Genomic DNA, 23,441 nt, shown 5'->3' on the forward strand with positions numbered 1-23,441 from the left:
CTACACCATGACTCCACTACTATAGGTCAGTTCTATACCATGACTCCACTACTATAGGTCAGTTCTATATGACTCCACTACTATAGGTCAGTTCTATACCATGACTCCACTACTATAGGTCAGTTCTATACCATGACTCCACTACTATAGGTCAGTTCTATACCATGACTCCACTACTATAGGTCAGTTCTATATGACTCCACTACTATAGGTCAGTTCTATATGACTCCACTACTATAGGTCAGTTCTATATGACTCCACTACTATAGGTCAGTTCTATATGACTCCACTACTATAGGTCAGTTCTATATGACTCCACTACTATAGGTCAGTTCTATACCATGACTCCACTACTATAGGTCAGTTCTATACCATGACTCCACTACTATAGGTCAGTTCTATATGACTCCACTACTATAGGTCAGTTCTACACCATGACTCCACTACTATAGGTCAGTTCTATATGACTCCACTACTATAGGTCAGTTCTATATGACTCCACTACTATAGGTCAGTTCTACACCATGACTCCACTACTATAGGTCAGTTCTATATGACTCCACTACTATAGGTCAGTTCTATACCATGACTCCACTACTATAGGTCAGTTCTATACCATGACTCCACTAATATAGGTCAGTTCAATATGACTCCACTACTATAGGTCAGTTCTATATGACTCCACTACTATTGGTCAGTTCTATATGACTCCACTACTATAGGTCAGTTCTATATGACTCCACTACTATAGGTCAGTTCTATATGACTCCACTACTATAGGTCAGTTCTATATGACTCCACTACTATAGGTCAGTTCTATACCATGACCCCACTACTATAGGTCAGTTCTATACCATGACTCCACTACTATAGGTCAGTTCTACACCATGACTCCACTACTATAGGTCAGTTCTATACCATGACTCCACTACTATAGGTCAGTTCTATATGACTCCACTACTATAGGTCAGTTCTATACCATGACTCCACTACTATAGGTCAGTTCTATACCATGACTCCACTACTATAGGTCAGTTCTATATGACTCCACTACTATAGGTCAGTTCTACACCATGACTCCACTACTATAGGTCAGTTCTATATGACTCCACTACTATAGGTCAGTTCTATATGACTCCACTACTATAGGTCAGTTCTATATGACTCAACTACTACAGGTCAGTTCTATATGACTCCACTACTATAGGTCAGTTCTACACCATGACTCCACTACTATAGGTCAGTTCTATACCATGACTCCACTACTATAGGTCAGTTCTATATGACTCCACTATTATAGGTCAGTTCTACACCATGACTCCACTACTATAGGTCAGTTCTATATGACTCCACTACTATAGGTCAGTTCTATACCATGACTCCACTACTATAGGTCAGGTCTATACCATGACTCCACTACTATAGGTCAGTTCAATATGACTCCACTACTATCGGTCAGTTCTATATGACTCCACTACTATTGGTCAGTTCTATATGACTCCACTACTATAGGTCAGTTCTATATGACTCCACTACTATAGGTCAGTTCTATATGACTCCACTACTATAGGTCAGTTCAATACCATGACTCCACTACTATAGGTCAGTTCTATACCATGACTCCACTACTATAGGTCAGTTCTATATGACTCCACTACTATAGGTCAATTCTACACCATGACTCCACTACTATAGGTCAGTTCTATACCATGACTCCACTACTATAGGTCAGTTCTATTTGACTCCACTACTATAGGTCAGTTCTATATGACTCCACTACTATAGGTCAGTTCTATATGACTCCACTACTATAGGTCAGTTCTACACCATGACTCCACTACTATAGGTCAGTTCTATACCATGACTCCACTACTATAGGTCAGTTCTATACCATGACTCCACTACTATAGGTCAGTTCTATATGACGCCACTACTATAGGTCAGTTCTATATGACTCCACTACTATAGGTCAGTTCTATACCATGACTCCACCACTATAGGTCAGTTCTACACCATGACTCCACTACTATAGGTCAGTTCTACACCATGACTCCACTACTATAGGTCAGTTCTATACCATGACTCCACTACTATAGGTCAGTTCTATACCATGACTCCACTACTATAGGTCAGTTCTATACCATGACTCCACTACTATAGGTCAGTTCTATATGACTCCAATACTATAGGTCAGTTCTATACCATGACTCCACTACTATAGGTCAGTTCTATATGACTCCACTACTATAGGTCAGTTCAATACCATGACTCCACTACTATAGGTAAGTTCAATATGACTCCACTACTATAGGTCAGTTCTATATGACTCCACTACTATAGGTCAGTTCTATATGACTCCACTACTATAGGTCAGTTCTATACCATGACTCCACTACTATAGGTCAGTTCTATATGACTCCACTACTATAGGTCAGTTCTACACCATGACTCCACTACTATAGGTCAGTTCTATATGACTCCACTACTATAGGTCAGTTCTACACCATGACTCCACTACTATAGGTCAGTTCTACACCATGACTCCACTACTATAGGTCAGTTCTATACCATGACTCCACTACTATAGGTCAGTTCTATATGACTCCACTACTATAGGTCAGTTCTACACCATGACTCCACTACTATAGGTCAGTTCTATACTATGACTCCACTACTATAGGTCAGTTCTATACCATGACTCCACTACTATAGGTCAGTTCTATATGACTCCACTACTATAGGTCAGTTCTACACCATGACTCCACTACTATAGGTCAGTTCTATATGACTCCACTACTATAGGTCAGTTCTATATGACTCTACTACTATAGGTCAGTTCTACACCATGACTCCACTACTATAAGTCAGTTCTATATGACTCCACTACTATAGGTCAGTTCTACACCATGACTCCACTACTATAGGTCAGTTCTTTACCATGACTCCACTACTATTGGTCAGTTCTATATGACTCCACTACTATAGGTCAGTTCTACACCATGACTCCACTACTATAGGTCAGTTCTATACCATGACTCCACTACTATAGGTCTGTTCTACACCATGACTCCACTACTATAGGTAAGTTCTATACCATGACTCCACTACTATAGGTCAGTTCTATATGACTCCACTACTATAGGTCAGTTCTACACCATGACTCCACTACTATAGGTCAGTTCTATACCATGACTCCACTACTATATGTCAGTTCTATATGACTCCACTACTATAGGTCAGTTCTACACCATGACTCCACTACTATAGGTCAGTTCTATATGACTCCACTACTATAGGTCAGTTCTATACCATGACTCCACTACTATAGGACAGTTCTATACCATGACTCCACTACTATAGGTCAGTTCTATACCATGACTCCACTACTATAGGTCAGTTCTATATGACTCCACTACTATAGGTCAGTTCTATACCATGACTCCACTACTATAGGTCAGTTCTATATGACTCCACTACTATAGGTCAGTTCTATATGACTCCACTACTATAGGTCAGTTCTATATGACTCCACTACTATAGGTCAGTTCTATATGACTCCAATACTGTAGGTCAGTTCTATACCATGACTCCACTACTATAGGTCAGTTCTATATGACTCCACTACTATAGGTCAGTTCTACACCATGACTCCACTACTATAGGTCAGTTCTACACCATGACTCCACTACTATAGGTCAGTTCTATACCATGACTCCACTACTATAGGTCAGATCTACACCATGACTCCACTACTATAGGTGAGTTCTATATGACTCCACTACTATAGGTCAGTACTATATGACTCCACTACTATAGGTCAGTTCTATACCATGACTCCACTACTATAGGTCAGTTCTATATGACTCCACTACTATAGGTCAGTTCTATACCATGACTCCACTACTATAGGACAGTTCTATACCATGACTCCACTACTATAGGTCAGTTCTATACCATGACTCCACTACTATAGGTCAGTTCTATACCATGACTCCACTACTATAGGTCAGTTCTATATGACTCCACTACTATAGGTCAGTTCTATACCATGACTCCACTACTATAGGACAGTTCTATACCATGACTCCACTACTATAGGTCAGTTCTATACCATGACTCCACTACTATAGGTCAGTTCTATATGACTCCACTACTATAGGTCAGTTCTATACCATGACTCCACTACTATAGGTCAGTTCTATATGACTCCACTACTATAGGTCAGTTCTATATGACTCCACTACTATAGGTCAGTTCTATATGACTCCACTACTATAGGTCAGTTCTATATGACTCCAATACTGTAGGTCAGTTCTATACCATGACTCCACTACTATAGGTCAGTTCTATATGACTCCACTACTATAGGTCAGTTCTACACCATGACTCCACTACTATAGGTCAGTTCTACACCATGACTCCACTACTATAGGTCAGTTCTATACCATGACTCCACTACTATAGGTCAGATCTACACCATGACTCCACTACTATAGGTGAGTTCTATATGACTCCACTACTATAGGTCAGTACTATATGACTCCACTACTATAGGTCAGTTCTATACCATGACTCCACTACTATAGGTCAGTTCTATATGACTCCACTACTATAGGTCAGTTCTATATGACTCCACTACTATAGGTCAGTTCTATACCATGACTCCACTACTATAGTTCAGTTCTATACCATGACTCCACTACTATAGGTCAGATCAATATGACTCCACTACTATAGGTCAGTTCTATATGACTCCACTACTATAGGTCAGTTCTATACCATGACTCCACTACTATAGGTCAGTTCTATACCATGACTCCACTACTATAGGTCAGTTCTATATGACTCCACTACTATAGGTCAGTTCTATACCATGACTCCACTACTATAGGTCAGTTCTATACCGTGACTCCACTTCTATAGGTCAGTTCTATATGACTCCACTACTATAGGTCAGTTCTACACCATGACTCCACTACTATAGGTCAGTTCTATATGACTCCACTACTATAGGTCAGTTCTATATGACTCCACTACTATAGGTCAGTTCTATATGACTCCACTACTATAGGTCAGTTCTACACCATGACTCCACTACTATAGGTCAGTTCTATATGACTCCACTACTATAGGTCAGTTCTATATGACTCCACTACTATAGGTCAGTTCTACACCATGACTCCACTACTATAGGTCAGTTCTATACCATGACTCCACTACTATAGGTCAGTTCTATACCATGACTCCACTACTATAGGTCAGTTCTATACCATGACTCCACTACTATAGGTCAGTTCAATATGACTCCACTACTATAGGTCAGTTCTATATGACTCCACTACTATTGGTCAGTTCTATATGACTCCACTACTATAGGTCAGTTCTATATTACTCCACTACTATAGGTCAGTTCTATATGACTCCACTACTATAGGTCAGTTCTATAATATGACTCCACTACTATAGGTCAGTTCTACACCATGACTCCACTACTATAGGTCAGTTCTATACCATGACTCCACTACTATAGGTCAGTTCTATATGACTCCACTACTATAGGTCAGTTCTATACCATGACCCCACTACTATAGGTCAGTTCTATACCATGACTCCACTACTATAGGTCAGTTCTACACCATGACTCCACTACTATAGGTCAGTTCTATACCATGACTCCACTACTATAGGTCAGTTCTATATGACTCCACTACTATAGGTCAGTTCTATACCATGACTCCACTACTATAGGTCAGTTCTATACCATGACTCCACTACTATAGGTCAGTTCTATATGACTCCACTACTATAGGTCAGTTCTACACCATGACTCCACTACTATAGGTCAGTTCTATATGACTCCACTACTATAGGTCAGTTCTATATGACTCCACTACTATAGGTCAGTTCTATATGACTCAACTACTACAGGTCAGTTCTATATGACTCCACTACTATAGGTCAGTTCTACACCATGACTCCACTACTATAGGTCAGTTCTATACCATGACTCCACTACTATAGGTCAGTTCTATATGACTCCACTATTATAGGTCAGTTCTACACCATGACTCCACTACTATAGGTCAGTTCTATATGACTCCACTACTATAGGTCAGTTCTATACCATGACTCCACTACTATAGGTCAGGTCTATACCATGACTCCACTACTATAGGTCAGTTCAATATGACTCCACTACTATCGGTCAGTTCTATATGACTCCACTACTATTGGTCAGTTCTATATGACTCCACTACTATAGGTCAGTTCTATATGACTCCACTACTATAGGTCAGTTCTATATGACTCCACTACTATAGGTCAGTTCAATACCATGACTCCACTACTATAGGTCAGTTCTATACCATGACTCCACTACTATAGGTCAGTTCTATATGACTCCACTACTATAGGTCAATTCTACACCATGACTCCACTACTATAGGTCAGTTCTATACCATGACTCCACTACTATAGGTCAGTTCTATTTGACTCCACTACTATAGGTCAGTTCTATATGACTCCACTACTATAGGTCAGTTCTATATGACTCCACTACTATAGGTCAGTTCTACACCATGACTCCACTACTATAGGTCAGTTCTATACCATGACTCCACTACTATAGGTCAGTTCTATACCATGACTCCACTACTATAGGTCAGTTCTATATGACGCCACTACTATAGGTCAGTTCTATATGACTCCACTACTATAGGTCAGTTCTATACCATGACTCCACCACTATAGGTCAGTTCTACACCATGACTCCACTACTATAGGTCAGTTCTACACCATGACTCCACTACTATAGGTCAGTTCTATACCATGACTCCACTACTATAGGTCAGTTCTATACCATGACTCCACTACTATAGGTCAGTTCTATACCATGACTCCACTACTATAGGTCAGTTCTATATGACTCCAATACTATAGGTCAGTTCTATACCATGACTCCACTACTATAGGTCAGTTCTATATGACTCCACTACTATAGGTCAGTTCTATACCATGACTCCACTACTATAGGTAAGTTCAATATGACTCCACTACTATAGGTCAGTTCTATATGACTCCACTACTATAGGTCAGTTCTATATGACTCCACTACTATAGGTCAGTTCTATACCATGACTCCACTACTATAGGTCAGTTCTATATGACTCCACTACTATAGGTCAGTTCTACACCATGACTCCACTACTATAGGTCAGTTCTATATGACTCCACTACTATAGGTCAGTTCTACACCATGACTCCACTACTATAGGTCAGTTCTACACCATGACTCCACTACTATAGGTCAGTTCTATACCATGACTCCACTACTATAGGTCAGTTCTATATGACTCCACTACTATAGGTCAGTTCTACACCATGACTCCACTACTATAGGTCAGTTCTATACTATGACTCCACTACTATAGGTCAGTTCTATACCATGACTCCACTACTATAGGTCAGTTCTATATGACTCCACTACTATAGGTCAGTTCTACACCATGACTCCACTACTATAGGTCAGTTCTATATGACTCCACTACTATAGGTCAGTTCTATATGACTCTACTACTATAGGTCAGTTCTACACCATGACTCCACTACTATAAGTCAGTTCTATATGACTCCACTACTATAGGTCAGTTCTACACCATGACTCCACTACTATAGGTCAGTTCTTTACCATGACTCCACTACTATTGGTCAGTTCTATATGACTCCACTACTATAGGTCAGTTCTACACCATGACTCCACTACTATAGGTCAGTTCTATACCATGACTCCACTACTATAGGTCTGTTCTACACCATGACTCCACTACTATAGGTAAGTTCTATACCATGACTCCACTACTATAGGTCAGTTCTATATGACTCCACTACTATAGGTCAGTTCTACACCATGACTCCACTACTATAGGTCAGTTCTATACCATGACTCCACTACTATATGTCAGTTCTATATGACTCCACTACTATAGGTCAGTTCTACACCATGACTCCACTACTATAGGTCAGTTCTATATGACTCCACTACTATAGGTCAGTTCTATACCATGACTCCACTACTATAGGACAGTTCTATACCATGACTCCACTACTATAGGTCAGTTCTATACCATGACTCCACTACTATAGGTCAGTTCTATATGACTCCACTACTATAGGTCAGTTCTATACCATGACTCCACTACTATAGGTCAGTTCTATATGACTCCACTACTATAGGTCAGTTCTATATGACTCCACTACTATAGGTCAGTTCTATATGACTCCACTACTATAGGTCAGTTCTATATGACTCCAATACTGTAGGTCAGTTCTATACCATGACTCCACTACTATAGGTCAGTTCTATATGACTCCACTACTATAGGTCAGTTCTACACCATGACTCCACTACTATAGGTCAGTTCTACACCATGACTCCACTACTATAGGTCAGTTCTATACCATGACTCCACTACTATAGGTCAGATCTACACCATGACTCCACTACTATAGGTGAGTTCTATATGACTCCACTACTATAGGTCAGTACTATATGACTCCACTACTATAGGTCAGTTCTATACCATGACTCCACTACTATAGGTCAGTTCTATATGACTCCACTACTATAGGTCAGTTCTATACCATGACTCCACTACTATAGGACAGTTCTATACCATGACTCCACTACTATAGGTCAGTTCTATACCATGACTCCACTACTATAGGTCAGTTCTATACCATGACTCCACTACTATAGGTCAGTTCTATATGACTCCACTACTATAGGTCAGTTCTATACCATGACTCCACTACTATAGGACAGTTCTATACCATGACTCCACTACTATAGGTCAGTTCTATACCATGACTCCACTACTATAGGTCAGTTCTATATGACTCCACTACTATAGGTCAGTTCTATACCATGACTCCACTACTATAGGTCAGTTCTATATGACTCCACTACTATAGGTCAGTTCTATATGACTCCACTACTATAGGTCAGTTCTATATGACTCCACTACTATAGGTCAGTTCTATATGACTCCAATACTGTAGGTCAGTTCTATACCATGACTCCACTACTATAGGTCAGTTCTATATGACTCCACTACTATAGGTCAGTTCTACACCATGACTCCACTACTATAGGTCAGTTCTACACCATGACTCCACTACTATAGGTCAGTTCTATACCATGACTCCACTACTATAGGTCAGATCTACACCATGACTCCACTACTATAGGTGAGTTCTATATGACTCCACTACTATAGGTCAGTACTATATGACTCCACTACTATAGGTCAGTTCTATACCATGACTCCACTACTATAGGTCAGTTCTATATGACTCCACTACTATAGGTCAGTTCTATATGACTCCACTACTATAGGTCAGTTCTATACCATGACTCCACTACTATAGTTCAGTTCTATACCATGACTCCACTACTATAGGTCAGATCAATATGACTCCACTACTATAGGTCAGTTCTATATGACTCCACTACTATAGGTCAGTTCTATACCATGACTCCACTACTATAGGTCAGTTCTATACCATGACTCCACTACTATAGGTCAGTTCTATATGACTCCACTACTATAGGTCAGTTCTATACCATGACTCCACTACTATAGGTCAGTTCTATACCGTGACTCCACTTCTATAGGTCAGTTCTATATGACTCCACTACTATAGGTCAGTTCTACACCATGACTCCACTACTATAGGTCAGTTCTATATGACTCCACTACTATAGGTCAGTTCTATATGACTCCACTACTATAGGTCAGTTCTATATGACTCCACTACTATAGGTCAGTTCTACACCATGACTCCACTACTATAGGTCAGTTCTATATGACTCCACTACTATAGGTCAGTTCTATATGACTCCACTACTATAGGTCAGTTCTACACCATGACTCCACTACTATAGGTCAGTTCTATACCATGACTCCACTACTATAGGTCAGTTCTATACCATGACTCCACTACTATAGGTCAGTTCTATACCATGACTCCACTACTATAGGTCAGTTCAATATGACTCCACTACTATAGGTCAGTTCTATATGACTCCACTACTATTGGTCAGTTCTATATGACTCCACTACTATAGGTCAGTTCTATATTACTCCACTACTATAGGTCAGTTCTATATGACTCCACTACTATAGGTCAGTTCTATAATATGACTCCACTACTATAGGTCAGTTCTACACCATGACTCCACTACTATAGGTCAGTTCTATACCATGACTCCACTACTATAGGTCAGTTCTATATGACTCCACTACTATAGGTCAGTTCTACACCATGACTCCACTACTATAGGTCAGTTCTATACCATGACTCCACTACTATAGGTCAGTTCTATATGACTCCACTACTATAGGTCAGTTCTACACCATGACTCCACTACTATAGGTCAGTTCTATATGACTCCACTACTATAGGTCAGTTCTATATGACTCCACTACTATAGGTCAGTTCTATATGACTCCACTACTATAGGTCAGTTCTATATGACTCCACTACTATAGGTCAGTTCTATATGACTCCACTACTATAGGTCAGTTCTATACCATGACTCCACTACTATAGGTCAGTTCTATATGACTCCACTACTATAGGTCAGTTCTACACCATGACTCCACTACTATAGGTCAGTTCTATATGACTGCACTACTATAGGTCAGTTCTATACCATGACCCCACTACTATAGGTCAGTTCTATACCATGACTCCACTACTATAGGTCAGTTCTACACCATGACTCCACTACTATAGGTCAGTTCTATACCATGACTCCACTACTATAGGTCAGTTCTATATGACTCCACTACTATAGGTCAGTTCTATACCATGACTCCACTACTATAGGTCAGTTCTATACCATGACTCCACTACTATAGGTCAGTTCTATATGACTCCACTACTATAGGTCAGTTCTACACCATGACTCCACTACTATAGGTCAGTTCTATATGACTCCACTACTATAGGTCAGTTCTATATGACTCCACTACTATAGGTCAGTTCTATATGACTCAACTACTACAGGTCAGTTCTATATGACTCCACTACTATAGGTCAGTTCTACACCATGACTCCACTACTATAGGTCAGTTCTATACCATGACTCCACTACTATAGGTCAGTTCTATATGACTCCACTATTATAGGTCAGTTCTACACCATGACTCCACTACTATAGGTCAGTTCTATATGACTCCACTACTATAGGTCAGTTCTATACCATGACTCCACTACTATAGGTCAGTTCTATACCATGACTCCACTACTATAGGTCAGTTCAATATGACTCCACTACTATCGGTCAGTTCTATATGACTCCACTACTATTGGTCAGTTCTATATGACTCCACTACTATAGGTCAGTTCTATATGACTCCACTACTATAGGTCAGTTCTATATGACTCCACTACTATAGGTCAGTTCAATACCATGACTCCACTACTATAGGTCAGTTCTATACCATGACTCCACTACTATAGGTCAGTTCTATATGACTCCACTACTATAGGTCAATTCTACACCATGACTCCACTACTATAGGTCAGTTCTATACCATGACTCCACTACTATAGGTCAGTTCTATTTGACTCCACTACTATAGGTCAGTTCTATATGACTCCACTACTATAGGTCAGTTCTATATGACTCCACTACTATAGGTCAGTTCTACACCATGACTCCACTACTATAGGTCAGTTCTATACCATGACTCCACTACTATAGGTCAGTTCTATACCATGACTCCACTACTATAGGTCAGTTCTATATGACGCCACTACTATAGGTCAGTTCTATATGACTCCACTACTATAGGTCAGTTCTATACCATGACTCCACCACTATAGGTCAGTTCTACACCATGACTCCACTACTATAGGTCAGTTCTACACCATGACTCCACTACTATAGGTCAGTTCTATACCATGACTCCACTACTATAGGTCAGTTCTATACCATGACTCCACTACTATAGGTCAGTTCTATACCATGACTCCACTACTATAGGTCAGTTCTATATGACTCCAATACTATAGGTCAGTTCTATACCATGACTCCACTACTATAGGTCAGTTCTATATGACTCCACTACTATAGGTCAGTTCTATACCATGACTCCACTACTATAGGTAAGTTCAATATGACTCCACTACTATAGGTCAGTTCTATATGACTCCACTACTATAGGTCAGTTCTATATGACTCCACTACTATAGGTCAGTTCTATACCATGACTCCACTACTATAGGTCAGTTCTATATGACTCCACTACTATAGGTCAGTTCTACACCATGACTCCACTACTATAGGTCAGTTCTATATGACTCCACTACTATAGGTCAGTTCTACACCATGACTCCACTACTATAGGTCAGTTCTACACCATGACTCCACTACTATAGGTCAGTTCTATACCATGACTCCACTACTATAGGTCAGTTCTATATGACTCCACTACTATAGGTCAGTTCTACACCATGACTCCACTACTATAGGTCAGTTCTATACTATGACTCCACTACTATAGGTCAGTTCTATACCATGACTCCACTACTATAGGTCAGTTCTATATGACTCCACTACTATAGGTCAGTTCTACACCATGACTCCACTACTATAGGTCAGTTCTATATGACTCCACTACTATAGGTCAGTTCTATATGACTCTACTACTATAGGTCAGTTCTACACCATGACTCCACTACTATAAGTCAGTTCTATATGACTCCACTACTATAGGTCAGTTCTACACCATGACTCCACTACTATAGGTCAGTTCTTTACCATGACTCCACTACTATTGGTCAGTTCTATATGACTCCACTACTATAGGTCAGTTCTACACCATGACTCCACTACTATAGGTCAGTTCTATACCATGACTCCACTACTATAGGTCTGTTCTACACCATGACTCCACTACTATAGGTAAGTTCTATACCATGACTCCACTACTATAGGTCAGTTCTATATGACTCCACTACTATAGGTCAGTTCTACACCATGACTCCACTACTATAGGTCAGTTCTATACCATGACTCCACTACTATATGTCAGTTCTATATGACTCCACTACTATAGGTCAGTTCTACACCATGACTCCACTACTATAGGTCAGTTCTATATGACTCCACTACTATAGGTCAGTTCTATACCATGACTCCACTACTATAGGACAGTTCTATACCATGACTCCACTACTATAGGTCAGTTCTATACCATGACTCCACTACTATAGGTCAGTTCTATATGACTCCACTACTATAGGTCAGTTCTATACCATGACTCCACTACTATAGGTCAGTTCTATATGACTCCACTACTATAGGTCAGTTCTATATGACTCCACTACTATAGGTCAGTTCTATATGACTCCACTACTATAGGTCAGTTCTATATGACTCCAATACTGTAGGTCAGTTCTATACCATGACTCCACTACTATAGGTCAGTTCTATATGACTCCACTACTATAGGTCAGTTCTACACCATGACTCCACTACTATAGGTCAGTTCTACACCATGACTCCACTACTATAGGTCAGTTCTATACCATGACTCCACTACTATAGGTCAGATCTACACCATGACTCCACTACTATAGGTGAGTTCTATATGACTCCACTACTATAGGTCAGTACTATATGACTCCACTACTATAGGTCAGTTCTATACCATGACTCCACTACTATAGGTCAGTTCTATATGACTCCACTACTATAGGTCAGTTCTATATGACTCCACTACTATAGGTCAGTTCTATACCATGACTCCACTACTATAGTTCAGTTCTATACCATGACTCCACTACTATAGGTCAGATCAATATGACTCCACTACTATAGGTCAGTTCTATATGACTCCACTACTATAGGTCAGTTCTATACCATGACTCCACTACTATAGGTCAGTTCTATACCATGACTCCACTACTATAGGTCAGTTCTATATGACTCCACTACTATAGGTCAGTTCTATACCATGACTCCACTACTATAGGTCAGTTCTATACCGTGACTCCACTTCTATAGGTCAGTTCTATATGACTCCACTACTATAGGTCAGTTCTACACCATGACTCCACTACTATAGGTCAGTTCTATATGACTCCACTACTATAGGTCAGTTCTATATGACTCCACTACTATAGGTCAGTTCTATATGACTCCACTACTATAGGTCAGTTCTACACCATGACTCCACTACTATAGGTCAGTTCTATATGACTCCACTACTATAGGTCAGTTCTATATGACTCCACTACTATAGGTCAGTTCTACACCATGACTCCACTACTATAGGTCAGTTCTATACCATGACTCCACTACTATAGGTCAGTTCTATACCATGACTCCACTACTATAGGTCAGTTCTATACCATGACTCCACTACTATAGGTCAGTTCAATATGACTCCACTACTATAGGTCAGTTCTATATGACTCCACTACTATTGGTCAGTTCTATATGACTCCACTACTATAGGTCAGTTCTATATTACTCCACTACTATAGGTCAGTTCTATATGACTCCACTACTATAGGTCAGTTCTATAATATGACTCCACTACTATAGGTCAGTTCTACACCATGACTCCACTACTATAGGTCAGTTCTATACCATGACTCCACTACTATAGGTCAGTTCTATATGACTCCACTACTATAGGTCAGTTCTACACCATGACTCCACTACTATAGGTCAGTTCTATACCATGACTCCACTACTATAGGTCAGTTCTATATGACTCCACTACTATAGGTCAGTTCTACACCATGACTCCACTACTATAGGTCAGTTCTATATGACTCCACTACTATAGGTCAGTTCTATATGACTCCACTACTATAGGTCAGTTCTATATGACTCCACTACTATAGGTCAGTTCTATATGACTCCACTACTATAGGTCAGTTCTATATGACTCCACTACTATAGGTCAGTTCTATACCATGACTCCACTACTATAGGTCAGTTCTATATGACTCCACTACTATAGGTCAGTTCTACACCATGACTCCACTACTATAGGTCAGTTCTATATGACTGCACTACTATAGGTCAGTTCTATACCATGACTCCACTACTATAGGTCAGTTCTATACCATGACTCCACTACTATAGGTCAGTTCAATATGACTCCACTACTATCGGTCAGTTCTATATGACTCCACTACTATTGGTCAGTTCTATATGACTCCACTACTATAGGTCAGTTCTATATGACTCCACTACTATAGGTCAGTTCTATATGACTCCACTACTATAGGTCAGTTCAATACCATGACTCCACTACTATAGGTCAGTTCTATACCATGACTCCACTACTATAGGTCAGTTCTATATGACTCCACTACTATAGGTCAATTCTACACCATGACTCCACTACTATAGGTCAGTTCTATACCATGACTCCACTACTATAGGTCAGTTCTACACCATGACTCCACTACTATAGGTCAGTTCTACACCATGACTCCACTACTATAGGTCAGTTCTATACCATGACTCCACTACTATAGGTCAGTTCTATATGACTCCACTACTATAGGTCAGTTCTACACCATGACTCCACTACTATAGGTCAGTTCTATATGACTCCACTACTATAGGTCAGTTCTTTATGACTCCACTACTATAGGTCAGTTCTATATCATGACTCCACTACTATAGGTCAGTTCTATATGACTCCACTACTATAGTTCAGTTCTATATGACTCCACTACTATAGGTCAGTTCTATATGACTCCACTACTATAGGTCAGTTCTATACCATGACTCCACTACTATAGGTCAGTTCTACACCATGACTCCACCACTATAGGTCAGTTCTACACCATGACTCCACTACTATAGGTCAGTTCTACACCATGACTCCACTACTATAGGGCAGTTCTATACCATGACTCCACTACTATAGGTCAGTTCTATACCATGACTCCACTACTATAGGTCAGTTCTATACCATGACTCCACTACTATAGGTCAGTTCTATATGACTCCACTACTATAGGTCAGTTCTATACCATGACTCCACTACTATAGGTCAGATCTACACCATGACTCCACTACTATAGGTCAGTTCTATATGACTCCACTACTATAGGTCAGTACTATATGACTCCACTACTATAGGTCAGTTCTATACCATGACTCCACTACTATAGGTCAGTTCTATATGACTCCACTACTATAGGTCAGTTCTATATGACTCCACTACTATAGGTCAGTTCTATACCATGACTCCACTACTATAGGTCAGTTCTATACCATGACTCCACTACTATAGGTCAGTTCAATATGACTCCACTACTATAGGTCAGTTCTATATGACTCCACTACTATAGGTCAGTTCTATATGACTCCACTACTATAGGTCAGTTCTACACCATGACTCCACTACTATAGGTCAGTTCTATATGACTCCACTACTATAGGTCAGTTCTATACCATGACTCCACTACTATAGGTCAGTTCTACACCATGACTCCACTACTATAGGTCAGTTCTATATGACTCCACTACTATAGGTCAGTTCTATATGACTCCACTACTATAGGTCAGTTCTACACCATAACTCCACTACTATAGGTCAGTTCTATACCATGACTACACTACTATAGGTCAGTTCTACACCATGACTCCACTACTATAGATCAGTTCTATATGACTCCACTACTATAGGTCAGTTCTATACCATGACTCCACTACTATAGGTCAGTTCTATACCATGACTCCACTACTATAGGTCAGTTCTATACCATGACTCCACTACTATAGGTCAGTTCTACACCATGACTCCACTACTATAGGTCAGTTCTATATGACTCCACTACTATAGGTCAGTTTTATATGACTCCACTACTATAGGTCAGTTCTATACCATGACTCCACTACTATAGGTCAGTTCTATATGACTCCACTACTATAGGTCAGTTCTATACCATGACTCCACTACTATAGGTCAGTTCTACACCATGACTCCACTACTATAGGTCAGTTCTATATGACTCCACTACTATAGGTCAGTTCTATACCATGACTCCACTACTATAGGTCAGTTCTACACCATAACTCCACTACTATAGGTCAGTTCTATACCATGACTCCACTACTATAGGTCAGTTCTATACCATGACTCCACTACTATAGGTCAGTTCTATATGACTCCACTACTATAGGTCAGTTCTATACCATGACTCCACTACTATAGGTCAGTTCTATATGACTCCACTACTATAGGTCAGTTCTATATGACTCCACTATTATAGGTCAGTTCTACACCATGACTCCACTACTATAGGTCAGTTCTATATGACTCCACTACTATAGGTCAGTTCGTGTGTTTGTTTGCGTGTGTTTGTGTGTGTGTTTTTGCTTGCGTGTACATTTGTGTGTTTGCGTGTGTGTGGGTGGGTGTGTTTGTGTGCGTGTGTTTGAGTGTGTGTGCTTGTGTGCGTGTGTTTGTTTGTGTTAGCGTGTTTGTGTGTTTGTGTGCGTGTGTTTGTGTGTTTGTGTGTGTGTGTGTTTGTGTGCGTGTGCTTGTATGCGTTTGTGTTTGTGTTCTTGTGTTTGTGTGCGTGTGTTTGTGTGTTTGTGTGTGTGTGTGTGTTTGTGTGCGTGTGTTTGTATGCGTGTGTGTTTGTGTTTGTGTTCTTGTGTTTGTGTGTATGTGTGTGGGAGGGTATAACTAAATGGACTTTCTTTCTTTCCCAGTCCCCCAGCCACTGAGTCACACACTTCAGCTGATGGGGACACAGACAAAGAGGGAGGGGAATACACACGCTCACACACCCTCTGGGAGATATGCCAGTCCTTTGTTTTGAACAATAAAAACAACATTAATAAATAGATAAATAATACATAAGGGGTATATTATACAGCTGGAGTTTTTCTCAATGATTAAAGACGTAAAGTCACAGGGCACACGTCTGAGGGGGAAAGAGAGAGAGACAGAGAGAGACAGAGAGAGAGAGAGAGGGGAGAAAGAGCGAGAGAGAGGAGAGAAAGAGAGAGAGAGAGAGAGAGAGAGAGAGAGAGAGACAGAGAGAGACAGAGAGAGAGAGAGGGGAGAAAGAGCGAGAGAGAGGAGAGAAAGAGAGAGAGAGAGAGAGAGAGAGAGAGAGAGAGAGACAGAGAGAGAGAGACAGAGAGAGAGAGAGAGGGGAGAAAGAGCGAGAGAGAGGGGAGAAAGAGCGAGAGAGAGGAGAGAAAGAGAGAGAGAGAGGAGAGAAAGAGTGAGAGAGAGAGAGAGAGAGAGAGAGAGAGAGAGAAGGGGAGAATATGGAGAGAGGGAAACAAGTGTCTCAATATGTTTCTACCCCTGAGGGATGAAGAGGACACCGTGACGTGAACAACACTAACCAAACGTTTCTAAGAAGCAGCAATGATCAATGATGGACGCTTTTTCCTTGAACACACACACACTCTCTTTCACCCTCTTTATTTCCATCTTTATTTCTCTCTTTCTCTCTTTCTCTCTTTCTTTCTTTTCCTCTTTCTTTCTCTCTTTCTCTCTCTTCTTTCTATATTTTTCTCTTTTTCTCTCTTTCTTTCTCTCTTTCTCTCTCTTCTATCTATATTTTTCTTTCTTTCTCTCTTTCTCTTTCTTTCTTTCTACACTATAGGCCTAGTGTTGTCATTGGTAGTCTGATCTGGTTGGAGTTATTCCATGTAGGGGTAAATTCAGGATAGTCTGATCTGGTTGGAGTTATTCCATGTAGGTGTAAATTCAGGATAGTCTGATCTGGTTGGAGTTATTCCATGTAGGGGTAAATTCAGGATAGTCTGATCTGGTTGGAGTTATTCCATGTAGGGGTAAATTCAGGTTAGTCTGATCTGGTTGGAGTTATTCCATGTAGGGGTAAATTCAGGTTAGTCTGATCTGGTTGGAGTTATTCCATGTAGGGGTAAATTCAGGATAGTCTGATCTGGTTGGAGTTATTCCATGTAGGGGTAAATTCAGGATAGTCTGATCTGGTTGGAGTTATTCCATGTAGGGGTAAATTCAGGATAGTCTGATCTGGTTGGAGTTATTCCATGTAGGGGTAAATTCAGGATAGTCTGATCTGGTTGGAGTTATTCCATGTAGGGGTAAATTCAGGTTAGTCTGATCTGGTTGGAGTTATTCCATGTAGGGGTAAATTCAGGTTAGTCTGATCTGGTTGGAGTTATTCCATGTAGGGGTAAATTCAGGTTAGTCTGATCTGGTTGGAGTTATTCCATGTAGGGGTAAATTCAGGATAGTCTGATCTGGTTGGAGTTATTCCATGTAGGGGTAAATTCAGGATAGTCTGATCTGGTTGGAGTTATTCCATGTAGGGATAAATTCAGGTTAGTCTGATCTGGTTGGAGTTATTCCATGTAGGGGTAAATTCAGGATAGTCTGATCTGGTTGGAGTTATTCCATGTAGGGGTAAATTCAGGATAGTCTGATCTGGTTGGAGTTATTCCATGTAGGGGTAAATTCAGGATAGTCTGATCTGGTTGGAGTTATTCCCTGGATAGTCTGAACTTTCATCCCCAGACATTTTAATCTACACGCCATCATTGTTGATCTACAGGGGATGTATATGAGGAGACCAGGGGGTTTATGTGGAGAGACCAGGGGGTGTATAGTGAGAGACCAGGGGGTGTATAGAGAGAGACCAGGGGGTGTATCGGGAGAGACCAGAACAGCGGCATCTAGTGGGCAAAATCTGGTACTTTCACACTAATTTATGGGGGTAAAATGCAAGCAACCTCAATGGTTAATTTACTTGAACAAGGATAAAAAAAAACATCAACAAATTCACTGTGAATTCATTACATAGTATGAATAAACAATAGTCCAAGCCACATACTTCATACTACACACCTAGAGAACTGGTAGTGTATACTTGTTGTTGGGGTGGGCTCGGTGTGGGATTTGGGGGGTCTTCGGGTGACTTTTGACAATTTATTTCAAAATCCTCATATCTTAAATCATTGTTGAGATGAGATTTTGTTCCAAATCGGATGTTGGGTACTATATATATTGAATATTATAAGTATCCAAGAAATTGATATGGCCAATTTGGGTGCAATCAATTAGTTTTAATTTCTCAGAGTTCAAATTATCTTTCAATAAAACAATATCTCAGGAATGATACGTTTATCTGTTTCTAACTACAATTTCAGACCGATCTCAAATGGTGTCAATCCTCTTTCTGGTGTTTTTTCAGGTGGAAAGACTCAGAAGACTTTGTGATATACTGTATATTGTATTTGTTTTGTTTTATTTAACCTTTATTTAACTAGGCAAGTCAGTTAAGAACAAATTGTTATTTACAATGACGGCCTATCAAAAGGCAAAAGGCCTCCTGCGGGGACGGGGGCCTGGGATTAAAATAAATAAATACAATATAAATATAGGACAAAACACACATCACAACAAGAGAGACACAACACTACATAAAGATACACCTAAGACAACAACATAGCAAGGCAGCAACACATGACAACACAGCAGGGTAGCAACACAACAGGGTAGCAGCACAAAACATGGTACAAACATTATTGGGCACAGACAACAGCACAAAGGTCTTGACGGTAGAAACAACAATTACATCACACAAAGCAGCCACAACAGTCAGTAACAGTGTCCATGATTGAGTCTTTGAATTAAGAGATTGAGATAAAACTGTCCAGTTTGAGTGTTTGTTGCAGCTCGTTCCAGTCGCTAGCTGCAGCAAAATGAAAAGAGGAGCGACCCAGGGATGTGTGTGCTTTGGGGTCCTTTAACAGAATGTGACCGGCAGTACGGTTGTTGTATGTGGAGGATGAGGGCTGCAGTAGATATCTCAGATAGGGGCGAGTGAAGCCTAAGAGGGTTTTATAAATAAGCATCCACCAGTGGGTCTTGCAACTGGTATACAGAGATTACCAATTTTCAGAGGAGTATCGAGTGCAGTGATGTGTCCTATAAGGAGCATTGCTGGCCAATCTGATGGCTGAAAGGTAATGTACATGTAGCCGCACGAGAGCACCCTCACCTGCCGATCAATACATTACATCTCCTTAATCTATCACGGGTAGGATGGTCATCTGAATCAGGGCTAGTTTGGCAGCTGGCGGTGAAAGAGGAGCGATTATGATAGAGAAAACCAAGTCTAGATTTAACTTTAGCCTGCATCTTTGATATGTGCTGAGAGAAGGACAGTGTACCGTCTAGCCATACTCCCAAGTACTTGTATGAGGTGACTACCTCCAGATCTCAACCCTCAGAGGTAGTAATAACAGCTGTGGGAGGAGGGGCATTCTTCTTACCAAACCACATGACCTTAGTTTTGGAGGTGTTCAGAACAAGGTAAAGGACAGAGAAAGCTTGTTGGACAATAAGAAAGCTTTGTTGTAGAGCGTTTAACACAAAATCCGGGGAGGGGCCAGCTGAGTATAAGACTGTATCATCTGCATATAAATGGTTGAGAGAGCTTCCTGTTGCCTGAGCTATGATTTTTGATGTAAATTGAGAACATCATGGGGCCTAGGATCGAGCCTTGGGGTACTCCCTTGGTGACAGGCAGTGGCTGAGACAGCAGATGTTCTGACTTTGTACACTGAACTCTTTGAGAATGTAATCTGAATCAAACTGACGCTCTAGCGTCAACAACACCAAATGACATAACAAGTATCCCAAAGGAGCAAAACAACAAATTACATCATAAGTATCCCAAACAGCAAACAAACAGCTCAACCTATACACTCAATTGACCAGAAACATAATTATTGCCCACACATCACACCCACTGTACTATACAGAATAATTGCTAATATTCTTGGAGTAGACACCCACTGGAATGAATACAGTGTACAGTCTGAACATAGGGAATACAGAAACACTGGACGTTATATGAAGAACAAACACAATAATACTATTGACAGCAAAAGTAATTCTTTGTGGAGCCAAACGAGTGATCCATGCAATAAAAGTAAAATCTCTCTCTTTCTCTTTCTCTCTCTCTCTCTCTCTCTCTCTCTCTCTCTCTCAACAAACACACATACACACACACACACACACACACACACACACACACACACACACACACACACACACACACACACACACACACACACACACACACACACACTGTTTTGATCTCTCTCTCTCAACACACACACCAAGTCTCAGAACAGTGCACTAGGTGAGGTCCACTAGGTGAGGTCCACTAGGTGAGGTCCAGTAGGTGAGGTCCACTAGGTGAGGTCCACGAGGTGTGGTCCAGAAGGTGAGGTCAACTATGAGAGGTCCAGTAGGTGAGGACCACTAGGTGAGGTCCAGTAGGTGAGATCCACTAGGTGAGGTCCACTAGCTGTTGTCCAGTAGGTGATGTCCACTAGGTGAGGTCCAGTTGGTGAGGTCCACTAGGTGAGGTCCAGTAGGTGAGATCCACTAGGTGAGGTCCACTAGCTGTTGTCCAGTAGGTGATGTCCACTAGGTGAGGTCCAGTTGGTGAGGTCCACTAGGTGAGGTCCAGTAGGTGAGGTCCACTAGGTGAGGTCCAGTAGGTGAGGTCCACTAGGTGAGGTCCAATAGGTGTGGTCCAGAAGGTGAGGTCAACTATGAGAGGTCCAGTAGGTGAGGACCACTAGGTGAGGTCCAGTTGGTGAGGTCCAGTAGGTGAGGTCCACTAGGTGAGGTCCAGTTGGTGTGGTCCACTAGGTGAGGTCCAGAAGGTGAGGTCCACTAGGTGAGGTCCAATAGGTACGGTCCACTAGGTGAGGTCCAGTAGGTGAGCTCCAGATGGTGAGGTCCAGAGGGTGAGGTCCACTAGGTGAGGTCCACTAGGAGAGACCACTAGATGATTTCCACTAGGTGAGGTCCACTAGCTGTTGTCCACTAGCTGTTGTCCAGTAGGTGAGGTCCAGTAGGTGAGGTCCACTAGGTGAGCTCCTGATGGTGAGGTCCAGTAGGTGAGGTTCAGTAGGTGAGGTCCAGTAGGTGAGATCCAGTAGTTCAGGTCCACTAGGTGAGGTCCAGTAGGTGAGGTCCACTACGTGAGGTCCAGTAGGTGAGGTCCAGTAGTTGAGGTCCACTAGGTGAGGTCCAGTAGGTGATGTCCACTAGGTGAGATCCACTAGGTGATGTCCACTAGGTGAGGTCCACTAGGAGAGACCACTAGATGATTTCCACTAGGTGAGGTCCACTAGGAGAGACCACTAGATGATGTCCACTAGGTGAGGTCCACTAGGTGATGTCCACTAGATGATTTCCACTAGGTGATGTCCACTAGGTGATGTCCACTAGATGATGTCCACTAGGTGATGTCCACTAGGTGATGTCCACTAGGTGAGGTCCAGCAGGTGAGGTCCACTAGGTGAGGTCCAGTAGGTGAGGTCCACTAGGTGAGGTCCACTAGGTGTGGTCCAGTTGGTGAGG

This window comes from Salmo salar, chromosome ssa28 (genome assembly GCF_905237065.1).
Source record: "Salmo salar chromosome ssa28, Ssal_v3.1, whole genome shotgun sequence".
Classification (NCBI taxonomy): Eukaryota; Metazoa; Chordata; class Actinopteri; order Salmoniformes; family Salmonidae; genus Salmo; species Salmo salar.